Source organism: Mauremys reevesii, linkage group 12 (genome assembly GCF_016161935.1).
Source record: "Mauremys reevesii isolate NIE-2019 linkage group 12, ASM1616193v1, whole genome shotgun sequence".
In the NCBI taxonomy this organism is placed as follows: domain Eukaryota; kingdom Metazoa; phylum Chordata; order Testudines; family Geoemydidae; genus Mauremys; species Mauremys reevesii.
In genome coordinates this window covers 19872551-19885452 of record NC_052634.1, presented here as the reverse complement: position 1 = coordinate 19885452, position 12902 = coordinate 19872551, and the positions used below count along the sequence as shown (strand labels likewise).

The 12902-nt window shown below is 52.4% G+C and overlaps 3 non-coding genes across 3 annotated transcripts; 2 read left to right on the top strand and 1 right to left on the bottom strand.

The window, feature by feature from the left end:
• Positions 1-4387: 4387 nt before the first annotated feature.
• Positions 4388-4460, bottom strand: TRNAK-CUU. The gene has a single exon. It is a non-coding gene; the product is annotated as a tRNA-Lys (tRNA).
• A 6692-nt stretch (positions 4461-11152) lies between these two features.
• On the top strand, positions 11153-11224 carry TRNAQ-CUG. The gene has a single exon. It is a non-coding gene; the product is annotated as a tRNA-Gln (tRNA).
• A 798-nt stretch (positions 11225-12022) lies between these two features.
• On the top strand, positions 12023-12116 carry TRNAI-UAU. The gene is made up of 2 exons: positions 12023-12060; positions 12081-12116. It is a non-coding gene; the product is annotated as a tRNA-Ile (tRNA).
• Positions 12117-12902: the final 786 nt, after the last annotated feature.

Sequence of the window (12902 nt, the reverse complement as noted above, 5' to 3'; positions counted from 1 at the left end):
GAGTTTTTCCTCTTCTCCCTACCAGCTGTGGTGACGGGACTGCAGCAGCTCCCCAGATGGCCAGCTTTGCTCTTTCACTTATATCCTTCTCTTCTTTGGCTGAAGCTGTGTCTGCCACCAGTTTAATCCATAGCTGAGACCTCAGGTACCAGCAGCTAGTTACAAAGGCTCAATTCCCATCGCCATCAGTGGGAGGTTATCCACGGCTGCAGGATTTGGCCCATGGACAGTCAAGGTGCTACAGCAGCTACATTCTTACGTGGTGAGTCCTGCAGCCTATTACCAAACTGCTCTGCCATAGTCTGCAGGGGGCCTGACTTGCTGAGAATCTGGCAGAAGAGAGACCCTGGAGAAGAGAAGGAAAATGTCCTCAGCAGTCACAGCTGGCAGGAGCAGCAAAGACTGAGTATCAGACACACTTTTTCACCAGGACAATAAATGTGCACAACCCCCTGATATATTGTCAATTCACGCCCACACCCAAGGAAGCCCTATTCTGCTCTATTACACTCTCATGGGATGAGAGGGAAGGTCCTCTCATGGGTAAATAACTGATTACAAGGTAGGAATAAATGGTCAGTTTTCAAAATGCAGAGAGGTCTATAGTGGTGCCCCCCAGGGGGTCTGGGACAAGTGCTATTCAACATATTCTTAAATGATCTGGAAAAAGGGGTAAACAGCGAGGTGGCTAAATTTGCAGATGATCCAAAACTACTCAGGAAAGTTAAGTCCAAAGCAGCCTGCGAAGAGTTACTAAAAGAGCTCACAAAACTGGGTGAAAGGGCAACAAAATGGCAGATTTGTTGATAAATGCAAAGTGATGCACATTGGAAAACATAATCCCAACTATACATATAAAATGACGAGGCCAAAAATAGTTGTTGCCACTCAAGTGAGGGATTTTGGAGTCACTGCGGCTAGTTCTCTGAAAACATCCACTCAGTGTGCAACGACGGGGAAAAAAGCAAAGAGAATCTTGGGAATCATTAAGAAAGGGATAGAGAATAAGACAGAAACTATCATATTGCTTATGGCCGACCACATGCATTGGCCTCCCCTCAGGCAGGGGGCTTATAGGCCCTTCTGCCAGTTGGTGTTGGCAGCAGCAAGGGCTGGGTTCAATGTCTAGGGGAGGAGAGCAGCAGAGAGGGAGGAGGAGAGAGAGTCCCAAGAGCAGAGTGCAAACCAACCAGCTGAGGGTCTCACAGGAGTCCTGAAATAACAGTAGCTCCAGGTCCCATCAGGGCCGCCCAGATGGTGGAGTAAGTGGGGCAATTTGCCCTGGTCCCCGCAGGGGCCCCCACAAGAATTTTTGGGGCTCCTGGAGCGGGGTCCTTCACTAACTCCGGGAGCTCTGGAAAACTCTCGTGGGGTCCGGGCCTCCGGAGATTCTTCCACTCTGGGTCTTCGGCGGCAATTCGGCGGCGGGGGGTCCTTCATGAATGAAAAGTGACTTCATTGAAGTGTTGAAGTGCCTTAATGGAGAGAAAAGATTGGGTATGAAAGGGCTCTTTAATCTCGCAGAGAAAGGCATAACAAGACCCAATGGCTGGAAGGTGAAAAGAGACAAATTCATATTACAACTAAGGCACAAATATTCAACAGCGAGGATGATTCACCACAGGAACAAGCTACCAAGGAAAGTGGTGGATTCTCCATCTCTTGATGTCATTTAATGAAGACTAGCTGCCTTTCTGGAATGTGTTGCCCCCAAAAGTAGCTATTGTGTCATACAGGAGGCCTGTGATATGCAGGGGGTCAGACTAGATGCTCTAATGGTCTCTTCTGGCCATAAAGTCGACTAATTTCTGAAAAACTGAGTGTAGCATTGGGAGCAGCGTCTGACGTTTTCCTGTCTAGCCGGCTTGCTGCCTAGAACGAACGCTCCTTGAGTGGGTACAGGGACTAGCTCAAACCTCCCAAGTGCCTGGCCAGGGGCAGGACATTAGCACAGCAAGGGAGGGATGTGGCAGTGACATCACAAAGGCCTTTTGCAGGACCTCAGACTATTGGTCCAAGGCGGTGAGGAGGTGGTGACCTCACAGAGAGATGCTGACATCAGCCAGGCAGGACAGGGGCGAGGGGCCAGGGAAACCTCAGAGACCCCTGTGGCTTTGCTTCAGCAAGTCTCCTTCTCCAGGTATCTCCTTGAGGACTGAGAGAGTATTTAGGTTCACGTACGTGAGCGCCAGGAGGAACCTCTTTCGAGTTTTCTCCTTCCCTTTTAGTGATTTTACTAGAGACCAGCCGTCCCTGTTTAGAAGGTAAGAGCCTCCTTGATGGAAGGGGTGTCATGGGGGTGTCACAGTTTGGATGCCGGTGCCCCCCCCCCAATGTATGGAAGTTCCCGCCACCCTGCTCTGTGTTCGCAGTGCGGGAGAGAGCAGCATCCACGGCAGTGATTTGCTCCTGGCTGCTGGAGCAGAGCAGCAGGCTCAGCTGTCAGAACTTCCCAGAGCGATGAAAGGGGAGGTGCCTGTGGCTCTGTAGCAGGAATGCAGGGCAGGCGAGTTCACGGCGGGCATTGTGGGATACTGGAGAAGGCCAGTTATGGTGATATAATGAACAGCAGCGTTTACTCTGTCACTTTAAGTTTGCTGCAAAAAGCTCTAGACCTCTCATCGAAGTCGTTTTATTTTGTCACCAAAACAGGGCAGTTTTGTCGCCAGACGTGGCATTGCACTGTGTACACCGGCCACAAGATGCCGACCGAGGGAGTGTTGTGTGTTTTTCACACACCTGAGCAATATAATTCTGCTGAAACAACTTTGTAGTGCAGACCTGGCCAAAGATTCACTCACACAGAACTTGCAAGGAAAACCTCGCCTGCTCCTCTGCTTTGCAGAATCCAAACACAAGTAAAGCTTGTCAGGCCCCTGTAAAGATGGCAGGGAGTCAGGTGTGGGCAGGGCCGGCTCTGGCTTTTTTGCCGCCCCAAGCAAAAAAAAATGGGGTGGGGCCACTGGAGCAACAAAACAGGGGGGAAAAAACGGCACGGGTGGAGCGGCGAAGCGGGGGTGTGTGGGGGGATACGGCGCGGCTGAAGCGGCAAAGCGGGGGGGGACACGACGTAGCTGGAGTGGCAAAGTGGCGGGGGACAACACAAAAACGGTGGGGCTGGAGCAGCAAAGCTGGGGGGGAGGGACATGGCACAGCTGGAGCAGCAAAGTGGGGGGCGGGGGACAACACAAAAATGGTGGGGCTGGAGCAGCAAAGCAGGGGGATGGGGGGAAAAACAACAGCGCGGCCGGCAAAGCAGGGGAAAAACAAAAAAAAAACCCACAGGGTGGCCGGAGCCAGTGGACTCCCTGTGCTGCAGAGTGCGCGTCCGGTCTAGTGGGGGGAAAGGGGAGGGAGCGGAGGGAGAGAGAAGGGGGGCGGCCAGCGGGACACTCACCACGTGGCCCCGACCGCCGCACCGCCTGGCACCCTCTCTCCTCTAGACTAACCAGTCCTAATATACTGTAACATGGTTATATTCCACCACCTTCACTGGTTACACCCAAGAAAATTAATTATACAGCAGACAGAAACAATCACAGAACCAGACAGAGACCATGCAAATAAACATACAAAACAATACAGAAGTGAGGATTTCACAACTACATCTATACAGACATAAGGGTTTCCAGCTGTGTCTATTGATAAGTGAGTTCTTGCCAGACAGGATGCTACCAAACTAAGTTTCCCTTTCTCTGGAGGTGATAGGAATATCAGGGCAGGATTGTATTCCTAACAGCCCAATTGCACCTTATTTCAATGTGACTAGTTGGGAATGTGAGGATGTGACCATACACTTCCCAGCTTATGGCTGCCTTTGCTGCTTAGCCGAAGAACCAGGCCTCAGACTGTCACAGTAAGAGAAGGCCATTACACAGACAGACAGTGATTTTTTATTCTTTCTTTTATATCTTTATAACTAGCTAAGTGAAAAAAATACACCTAAATTCTTAAAGTACAGGCCTTTGCAGACTGGCCTGAATATCTGTATCCTAACAGTCCTCGAGGTCAGGCAGCCTCTGGGTAAGGGGGTGGGGACTCAGATCCTTCCACTGGCCAATTCCACCCAGGGTCATGTATAAACCAGCCAAGTTCCCCACAATAGCCAGACCAGATGCCCCCTTTACACTTGTGCTCTGTCCTCATTGCTTCTCTGTCTCTCTTCTTCCCCTCATCTCTGCTGCTCCCGCTCTGGGCTTTCTCAGCACCTGGCCCAACAGCCCTTCCTGGCAGCCAGAGACTGCGCTATCTGCACCTGCAGATGTGGCCTCTCTCCTGGTTGCTAAGGAAAGGAACCTTTCCAGGAAATGGCCACAGCTTCTGGGAATCCCTGTGTGGCTGTGAACAGAGTTTGGCTCCTGGCACACAAGGCAACTTAAAAGCTGAGCACCCAGACAGGGGCTTGAACGCTGGACCCTCAGATTAAGAGCCTGATGCTCTACCAACTGAGCTACCTGGGCTTGTTAGGAAACATCTTCACCATTCACCACAAGAGCGATTATCCCAGTGTGCAGGCAAGAGTGGGCAGGCAGGCAAAAGAGAGGTAAAAAAAGTCCCAGGAACCCCTCCTCTTTTTCTGCACAGCCACTGCCTGTCAGCAGGATTCCTCCTCCTCCTCAGGGAGACTAAATCTCTGTGCCTAGACAGCCAGTCCATCCGCTGCACCTCAATCCCCCATGCCTGAGCCTCCCTGCCAAAGCCCTGCACCTGGCCCCATACAATTAAGTCTCACTTGTCGCTGGGAACTTAACTTCTTGTGCCCAGAGCGTCTCGGCCCCCTCAGCAGATGACCTGAGAAACACAGTGTCCGGCTTTTCCAAAGAAGTGTTTAGACCCCCTCATCATGTGGCCTAAAGGATAAGGCATCTCCCTGTGGATCAGATGATTCAGGATTTGAGTCCCCTCATGGTTGTGCTCACTTTGTGCTGCAAGTCCTGCTTTCTTCACAGCTGGAACCTCTTCTTGGTCACTCAGGCCAGTGCTCTGGCTTCAGCTAGAGCTCCGGGAAGGAGTTGGGGGTTGGGTGTCACAAAGGCTGGGACCTGAGTCCCAGGTGCTTCCAGTCTCGCCTTTGCCCTTCCTGACTTGTCAAAGAAAATGGGCAGCTCCACTTCCAAAGTCAGCACCATGAGTGGGAACAGTAAGAGGCCCCACCAGTGGGGCTGGCCCTGCTTTCCTACCCTCTTCTGATGTTGGCCACAGAGCATCAGCAGCCGCCCTGCATGCTGGTCTGTGGGTGGCCTTCAGTGGGGTTCAGCACAGCAGGGAGCAGGCTGGCCCTGTGGCTGTCTGCTGGCCACACATAGGCATGGTCCTCTCCTCCTCTTGCCCTGACCTCCGCTGCTTTTAAGCCTTCCCTTGGAGCTGTCATCACCAGCCGTCTCTGCTCTAGGTGCCCAGAGGAGGAGAGGTGCTGGGCTCCCACCTGCCCAGCCCTGCTTCCTTCAAGCACAGTGGCAAGTGCCAGACTTGTGGGCACCAGGTGAAGCCGTGAGAATCCCAACCCTCAGGTGTCAGTTCTAGAGCCCTGACCCATCCAGCAGGAGGGGAAAAAATTGCTCTTGCAGAGCTGGAGACAGGGAAGTGGAGCAGTGTGAGCTCCAGGGCTTTATCACAAGGTCCCAGTGAGATTTGAACTCAGATTGCAGAAGTCAGAGTCCAAAGTGCTGCCCATTACACCATGGGACCAGCTCATGCTGCTGTCTCTGGCCAGCAGTGACCCTCATGGGGCCGGCTCATGTAAGGGACTGTTGGCCCCTTATTAAAGCTTAGTGGGGGTTTTGGTTGGCTAGTTTCCAGTCCCAGTAGAAGGGGAAAGGGCCAATGGGAAATCAGGACCCTGAGACTGACAGTCCCCTGGGCAATGGGGAGAGGCCAAAGCGCCAAGTTAGCCGCACTGACAGGCCAGGCAGTGTAATGAGGGAGTCACCAGGCCAAGGGGTCCCATCCTCCGTGGGAGCTGGAACTGCCTGGGCCAGAGTGGGGCAGAGCTAAGGAGAGAGCAGGAGCCCGAGAAGAGCCGGGGAGCAGAGCTGTGCAGGTGTAGTGCCAGAAACTGCTCCCTGTAGGACTTTGCTACCTGCAGCAGTTACTGAGACCTGAGGTTGTTCTTATTTGCTGACTTGTCCTAATTGGCTAAAACTTGACAGTGGTGGGAGATGGAAGCATAAAGGCTTCATCCTCCAAACAACCCTGCCTGGTGTACATCTGTACCTATTACCTCTTAACACCGAATTGTAAAAAATAGAGTGAGGTCATTTAAACATCATTTATTTTGCAGCTTCATTTACTGTGCTAACAATGTAGCATCCTGATACCGATACTTCTGCCCATGTGCCCTGTGGGTTGGATTCATTTTAGTGGGACACGGGACATGTGGAGGATAATTTAAACTCTTAATTTCCTTAGGGTTTCCCTTTAATATACTTCTATGCTGGTGCAATTTCTGACCATTGCACGTCTATTGTATTTATTACAATAGCACAAGTAAGTCACACAAGTGACATAGTCTAAGGGCTTGGCTACACTTGCAAGTTAGAGCCCATTAAAGCAGCCCCGGATGCCCTAACTCCTGAGGTGTCCACACTCGCAAGGCACATGGAGCACCTGGGCTCTGTAGGTGGAGCGCTCCTGGTAATCCACCTCCATGAGAAGCATAAAGCTTGCTGAGCCCTGCTGAAATACCCGGGCATCAGTGTGGATGACGTGTTGCATCACTGCACTGTGTTTGGCCTCAGGAAATGTCCCATAATCCCCTGAAGTCAAGTGCCCACTCTGGTCATTGTTTTGAAATCGGCTGCAGACATGCGGATATCCCCTTTCAAAGCTCCGTTTCTGACAGCCGGCTGCTTATCTGCTCTGGGACAAAGCAACCATTAGTGTGGAATGCTGCTGTTGTGAGTGTGTATGGGGGTGGTGGGGTCTGCTGCTGTCTGAACACACAAGACAGCATGCTGACACACTCTCAGCCCCCCAAACACACTGTCGCTCCCGCCACATACACACAACACACTCCCTGTCACACTCCACCCCCGTCCCCCATTTGAAAAGCACATTGCAGCCACTTGCACACTGGGATAGTTACCACAGTGCACTGATCTCTGTGGCATTGCCAGAGCTGCTAATGTGGCCACTCCAGTGCGCTTGCAGCTGTCAGTGTGAACACACGGCAGCGGTTTCCCTGCTGTGGTTTAACTCCCAGCGCTCTACATCTGCAAGTGTAGCCAAGCCCTAAATTTGCCAGACCAACCGAACTCAGTAACTGCCCTCCACCACCACATGCAGGGAGTAGGGGCACCGTGGAGCACACGCTGCACTTACTGGCTCAGCCTTGTGCATGCTGGGGTGGCCACCTCCCCATTGATGAGACCTGGTCCCACCATCTCCGTGGAGCTCCAGTCTGCCCTGCTGCCATCCCTGTCTGTGTTGTCTTCTCCAGCAGTTGAGTGGAAGGTGAGCATTGGCCGCATGCCATGTAGCCGTGTTGTCTCGAAGGGCGAAAGCAGGAGGAATGGTGCCTTCATAGCCCACCTAATATTCCATAACATAGTTAAGGAAAAGCAGCAAAGAATCCTGTGGCACTTTATAGACTAACAGACGTTTTGCAGCATGAGCTTTTGTGGGTGAATAGATGTTTGCATCTGAAGAAGTGGGTATTCACCCATGAAAGCTCATGCTGCAAAACGTCTGTTAGTCTATAAGGTGCCACAGGATTCTTTGCTGCTTTTACAGTACCAGACTAACACGGCTACCCCTCTGATAGTTAAGGAAAATATTTCTCAATGAATTCTCAGTAAAAGATCAGAAGCAGCCAGTGTCCGCATCAGTCTACGAGCATTGGTATTTTCTTGAAATTTGTCAGACCAACCTATCTAACACCTAACACACATTTGAAGTTCTTCTTTTCACACTGTTGCTCATTCTCAGGTTCTGCTTTGTCTCCAGACAGATCCATTCTCTTTCAGGACAGCCTTGCTCTTTCTGTCTGTTTCACTCACTCAGGTGTCGGAGTAAACACTCCCCTTCTTTCTATTCTCAGACAAACACTAGTATTAAGTGTTTGCTACTGATGGGTCTAGAAAGGATTTGTCAAGTGGAAGATGTTGTTTCTGGGGGATTGCTCCCAAGATCCAGTACTTTGGGTTCAAACGTCTCCCAGCTTCCTTGGGGAAAATAACACCAAGGCTTTGTTGCAATATACAAGAAGGAAGGAGTTTTTCCACCCCAGATGGGACGTGAACCCAGAACCTCTGGTTTAGGAAGCCAATGCCTTATCTATTAGGCCACTGAAGAGCAGTAAAAAGAAGGATGGAAATTCCCTCTCAGGATTGCACATTTCTCACATTCACTCGGAAGCCAAATACCCATTTAATGGCCTTACAGAAACGTCTGCATCCCCTGGCTGCGAGGCACCTGGGCAGGTCGCTGACAGAGCTGAGCACCACCTTTCTGCCAGCCATCTTTAGAGAAGAACCCCACCCTAGAGTCACCCCTCCCTCCTTCAGCACCTCCACGGCTGTGGCTCTGAGTGGCAGTAGGATGATTAGGGGGCGAATCCGGGGCTGGAAGGGGGGTAAGGTCGGCCTGTAAGGAGTAACCAGGTGGGCCAGACCCAGGGGGAGGCTGTGGGCTGCTGGTCGGTTGTTGGGATCCAAGCTCTAGATCAAAGCTGCACAGGACCTGACACCCAGGGTTATAAGGCCGACATAGTGACCCTCTTACTGGCCTCGGTGACCCCCAAGCCCTTGTTACTAAGGGCATTGAGGAGTCTCTGTCCCTTAATAACTTCTGGGAGCTCCCCAGCAGGCTGCGGGCATCAGCCGCCTCCTGCCTCACAGGTTAGACTCTTGGTGCTGTGCCAGCCGCCCCCTCGCTTGCAGGCCCAGTGTAAGAAGAAGGAGGCGCGGTGCTGGCAGAAGAGGGTTTTGATTGATCGACCTCTGTGTTATGGGCACAGGATGCTTCCACTCAGTAGCATAGCTGGGGGGTAGCGAGGGGAGCAGCTAAGGGCGTCGGGTTCCTCTGGTGGGGGTGTGGAGCAGCCGTTCGTTTTCCTGTTCGCACTCCTCTGCGGTGTGAAAATCGGGGAGGGGAGGCAGAACCCCCGCTTCCCTCCCGAAATGATGCCCAGTGGGGGAAGCCAGGACAACAGGGTGGGGCGGCAAGTGGTGGCCAGACTCTCACCGCCAGGGTCTAGTCTAGCTCAGGGTCCAGCTCAACTTCCTCCCCGCACCACTGGCCCCCAGTCCCCTTCCACCACCAGGTCAACCCGGGCACTAGGGCAGGAACGGGGTGAGGCAGCAAGTCAAGCTGAGCAAGGCAGACAAAAGCGAGTCTTGTCTTCATGGGCCGCTCACAATGACGTCCTTTTTGTGTGCAACTGCTGCAAAAAACATCCCAGGCAGAGAAGCAACAGGCCAAAATATTACCATGTGGCTGCCAAAGTAGCTCAGTTGGGAGAGCATTAGACTGAAGTTCTAAATATCCCTGGTTCAATCCCAGGTTTTGGCAGGCCCTTTCATCCCTCTTTGCCCAGTGGTGGCTTGTTTTCTCGGAGCACAGTGGTCCCTGCACCCAAGGTGAGTCCCTGAGCTTGGGCTCTGCAGTAGGAAAAGATATTGTGGGCTTCTGCCCCTAATTGGCTGGCCTGACATTTAACAATGAGGGACAGGAGCTGTCTCTCCTAAGTGAGTTATTGGTGGACCCAATATGGCAGGAAGAGAGTGCTAGAGGGGGTGCTGGGCAGTGACAGGCAGGTATAGAGGATGAAAACTCTTCTGTGCAGCTGAGGGAGGGCAGTACCAGGGAAGGGACATGTGTGAAAGTGGCCCTGTGGAAGGGAGTTGGGGGCCCAGGAGGAGGCACTTGATGTTCATTGCCTTGGAGCAGCTGGGCTTGGAGATGGTGGGTGTTCAGGAAATGCACATTAACAACTCTAGGGTAGCTTGATGGGCAGAGGGTGATTGTAGGAAGGGCCCATCTCTCTGGTCCTCCAGGCCAGGGAAGAATGATGGGGTTGGAGTCTTGTTCCTCACATTCGCAGTGCGAGTACAGAAGGTGGTGGAGCTCCGACCAGGGAGGGCATTACTGGTGGCTTTGTGCTCCATGGCACTGGTTACTGCTATATTAGTGTGTATGGTCCCCAATTAAGGCATGAAAGGAAAGTTCTATGAAGGAACTGGCTGCCTTCTTCTAGACCGCACGGTGTTTGGTGTCGGGGGGGATTTCAATTGTTGCACCGGCCTGAGGACTGCTGGTCCTGTTTTCCCAACCATCAGAGGAAACTCTTCTACGATGAGCACTACCTGGTGCAGGTCTATAGCGAAGTCAGCTTAGAGAACGTGTTTCTGCACAGTGAACCAGTGGACGGTGGGCAGTAACCTCCTATTCCTCTGACCCGAGCTCACACCAGCCGCAGAGGGGATACACCTTTCTGCGGGGACAGGCCAGGAGTCGCACTGACCGGATTTCCGTGAAGGAGAGCACGTCGACAGCCCAGTGCAGGGTGGTGCCAATGGACTGTTCGGATCACGCAGCTCTCACCATGTGCTCAATGTGGGCAATTCCCTGACCCAGGGCAGAGGATATTGGAAGCTGAACATCCAGAGCTTGCAAGATAAAGGAGCAGGGGGGCGAGGCCTGGAGGTGTTGGCAGAACAGGAAAGCATCAGAGGGTTCTGTGGTTACCAGGGGGATTGGTGGGAGTCGGTGAGGGAGGAGTGGGCTGCTTTGTTCCAGCGGCTGGGGAAACACCACAACATTAAAGAAACCAACAGTGCAAAGTCCTGCAATGTCATCTGTGGGATTTCCACAAGAGCATCCAGGCAGGGGAGCCAGTCACCGTGTGATTGTACGATCGGATCAAGCGACAGCTGCCTGAGTTCCAGATGAGGCTGCAGTTGGCCGATATGAGCGGGAGCATCGAGTGAAGGGAGGAGCAGACTCCCCTGACATTTTTGCAGCCTGCAGGGAATGGAGACAAAGCAGGGGCATGCAGGGACTCAGGGCAGGACCCACGGATCCGGTAGTGCAGGACCACGGTCGCTGGAGGAGGAGAGAGAGTCCCGCGAGAGGAAGCTGATGGTGGGAAGCAATAAGTGCAGAGTGCAAATCAGCCAAGAGTCACAGGGGTCTAGAAAATGAAATAGCAGCAGGTCCCATGGTGTAATGGGTAGCACTCAGGACTCTGAATCCTGGAATCTGAGTTCAAATCTCAGTGGGACCTTGTGGCAATATGTTGCTTTGCTATAAAGCACTGGAGCTCAATGTGTTTGGCTACCTTCTATCAGGGTCAGCTAGAGTGAGCTTTTTCCCTCCTGCTGGGTGACTGATGCCCACTGGAGATAGGTCTCTGGTCTGGCTGGTTCAATGGGCTGGCGGTTATAGGGTGGGGTCCTAGAACTTAACAGTCTGGCTAGAGATTCCTGTGGGTTGATCGTATGGTTGTTTCTTGCTGCTTCACCTGATGTCCACAACTTTGGTCCCTGCAGCTGCCACACTCTTCCTCTTGCCCACATGGCATTTAAAGGAAGGAGGGCAGGGCCAGGCTTCACAGTCAGGGCTAGGCAGGAGGGAGGCAGAGTCCCAGGCTAGAGCCCAACACACCTTTCCTCCTCTGGGCACCTGGGGTGTTGTTCCCTCCTGTTCAGGCACCCCTGGGGCCCTGCACTTCACACAGCTCTCCCTGATTTCAGCTGTTAGTGAGGGAGCCTCACTGCTAGCGCAGACTGGGCAGTTTCTTGCATGAGAGACACTGTCCCAAAGCAGGACTAATGCTTAGAGCTGGTTATCAGTGATCTCAGATCTGTTGGTCTGCAGCAAGACTCTCCACTGAGTCTTAACCAGCTCGGTTATTACACAGGGAAGAACAAAAGGGTCAAATGGTGCCTGGAAGCCTTAAGAAGAATCCACCCCACCGAGTACAACACTTGTTGCTACCTGCTCTCAACCCCACTGAGAATGTTTTGGGGTCACTCCTCGCCTGTATCAACCTAGGGGTCTCAGAGAATCCTAATTAACAGGTGCTCCAGTGGTGCAATTGGTTAGTGCACAGTACTTATAGGGCAGTGCTGAGAGGCGCTTTGCTGAGGTTGTGAGTTCAAGCCTCACCTGGAGCACTGGTTTTCATTAACCAAGTGGTGTCCCCCCCCTCATTCAGCCTGTGGAATGTAGAATTCCAGCCCTGGGGACACTAAGGAGGGGAAGAGTCAAAAACACCCCCTTCACTTATTACCTCCTCTCCAGAGCATAGGTCAGAACCTGCAATCCTTTCTGCCCCCCTGCAGCCCCTGTTCCAGGATCCCTCAAGCAGAGCCTGGAGTCCTGCCCCTGGCGTCTGTACTATTGACAAAGACTAAGTGACAGGGACAAAACACTCAAATCCCGCCTGGTGCGGGGAGCCAGGTTTGCTCTTCAAATTCTGTCGTCGGTACATTTCCAGGTCTGGGAATGTCCCACAACAGCATTTAATGGGAAGCTGCCTGCAGAACAGTTACACTGCACAGAGCTCCTGTTGAGGAGGGGTGGGAACTGGTAACATTTTGAGGATTGTTTGGAAAATGAGCCTTTGCTGACAAGGTTTGTCTCTGTTCATATTTCACCTTCAGGTGTTATGTTGAGGGATCTTTAGTATATTTTTGTGAGGTTAATAACTATCTCCTCAACTTTATTTACTCAACTTAAAAATTGGTGTCACTTGATTTTTGCATCTCCCTGTGAAAATACAACTGACGTGTGGCTTTCTACAGGGGGTCATGATGTTAAAGTTAAGGAATTCAGTCTCTGTACTTCTGGGGGGGGGTTGCTTTTTTACAGCTGCCTCAGGGCCAGGCACACTGGGCTGTTAGCTGCACCCACTGTCCTTGCCAAGGGCCCCTGCTGAACCCTGGGCGGCTGCACTGCTG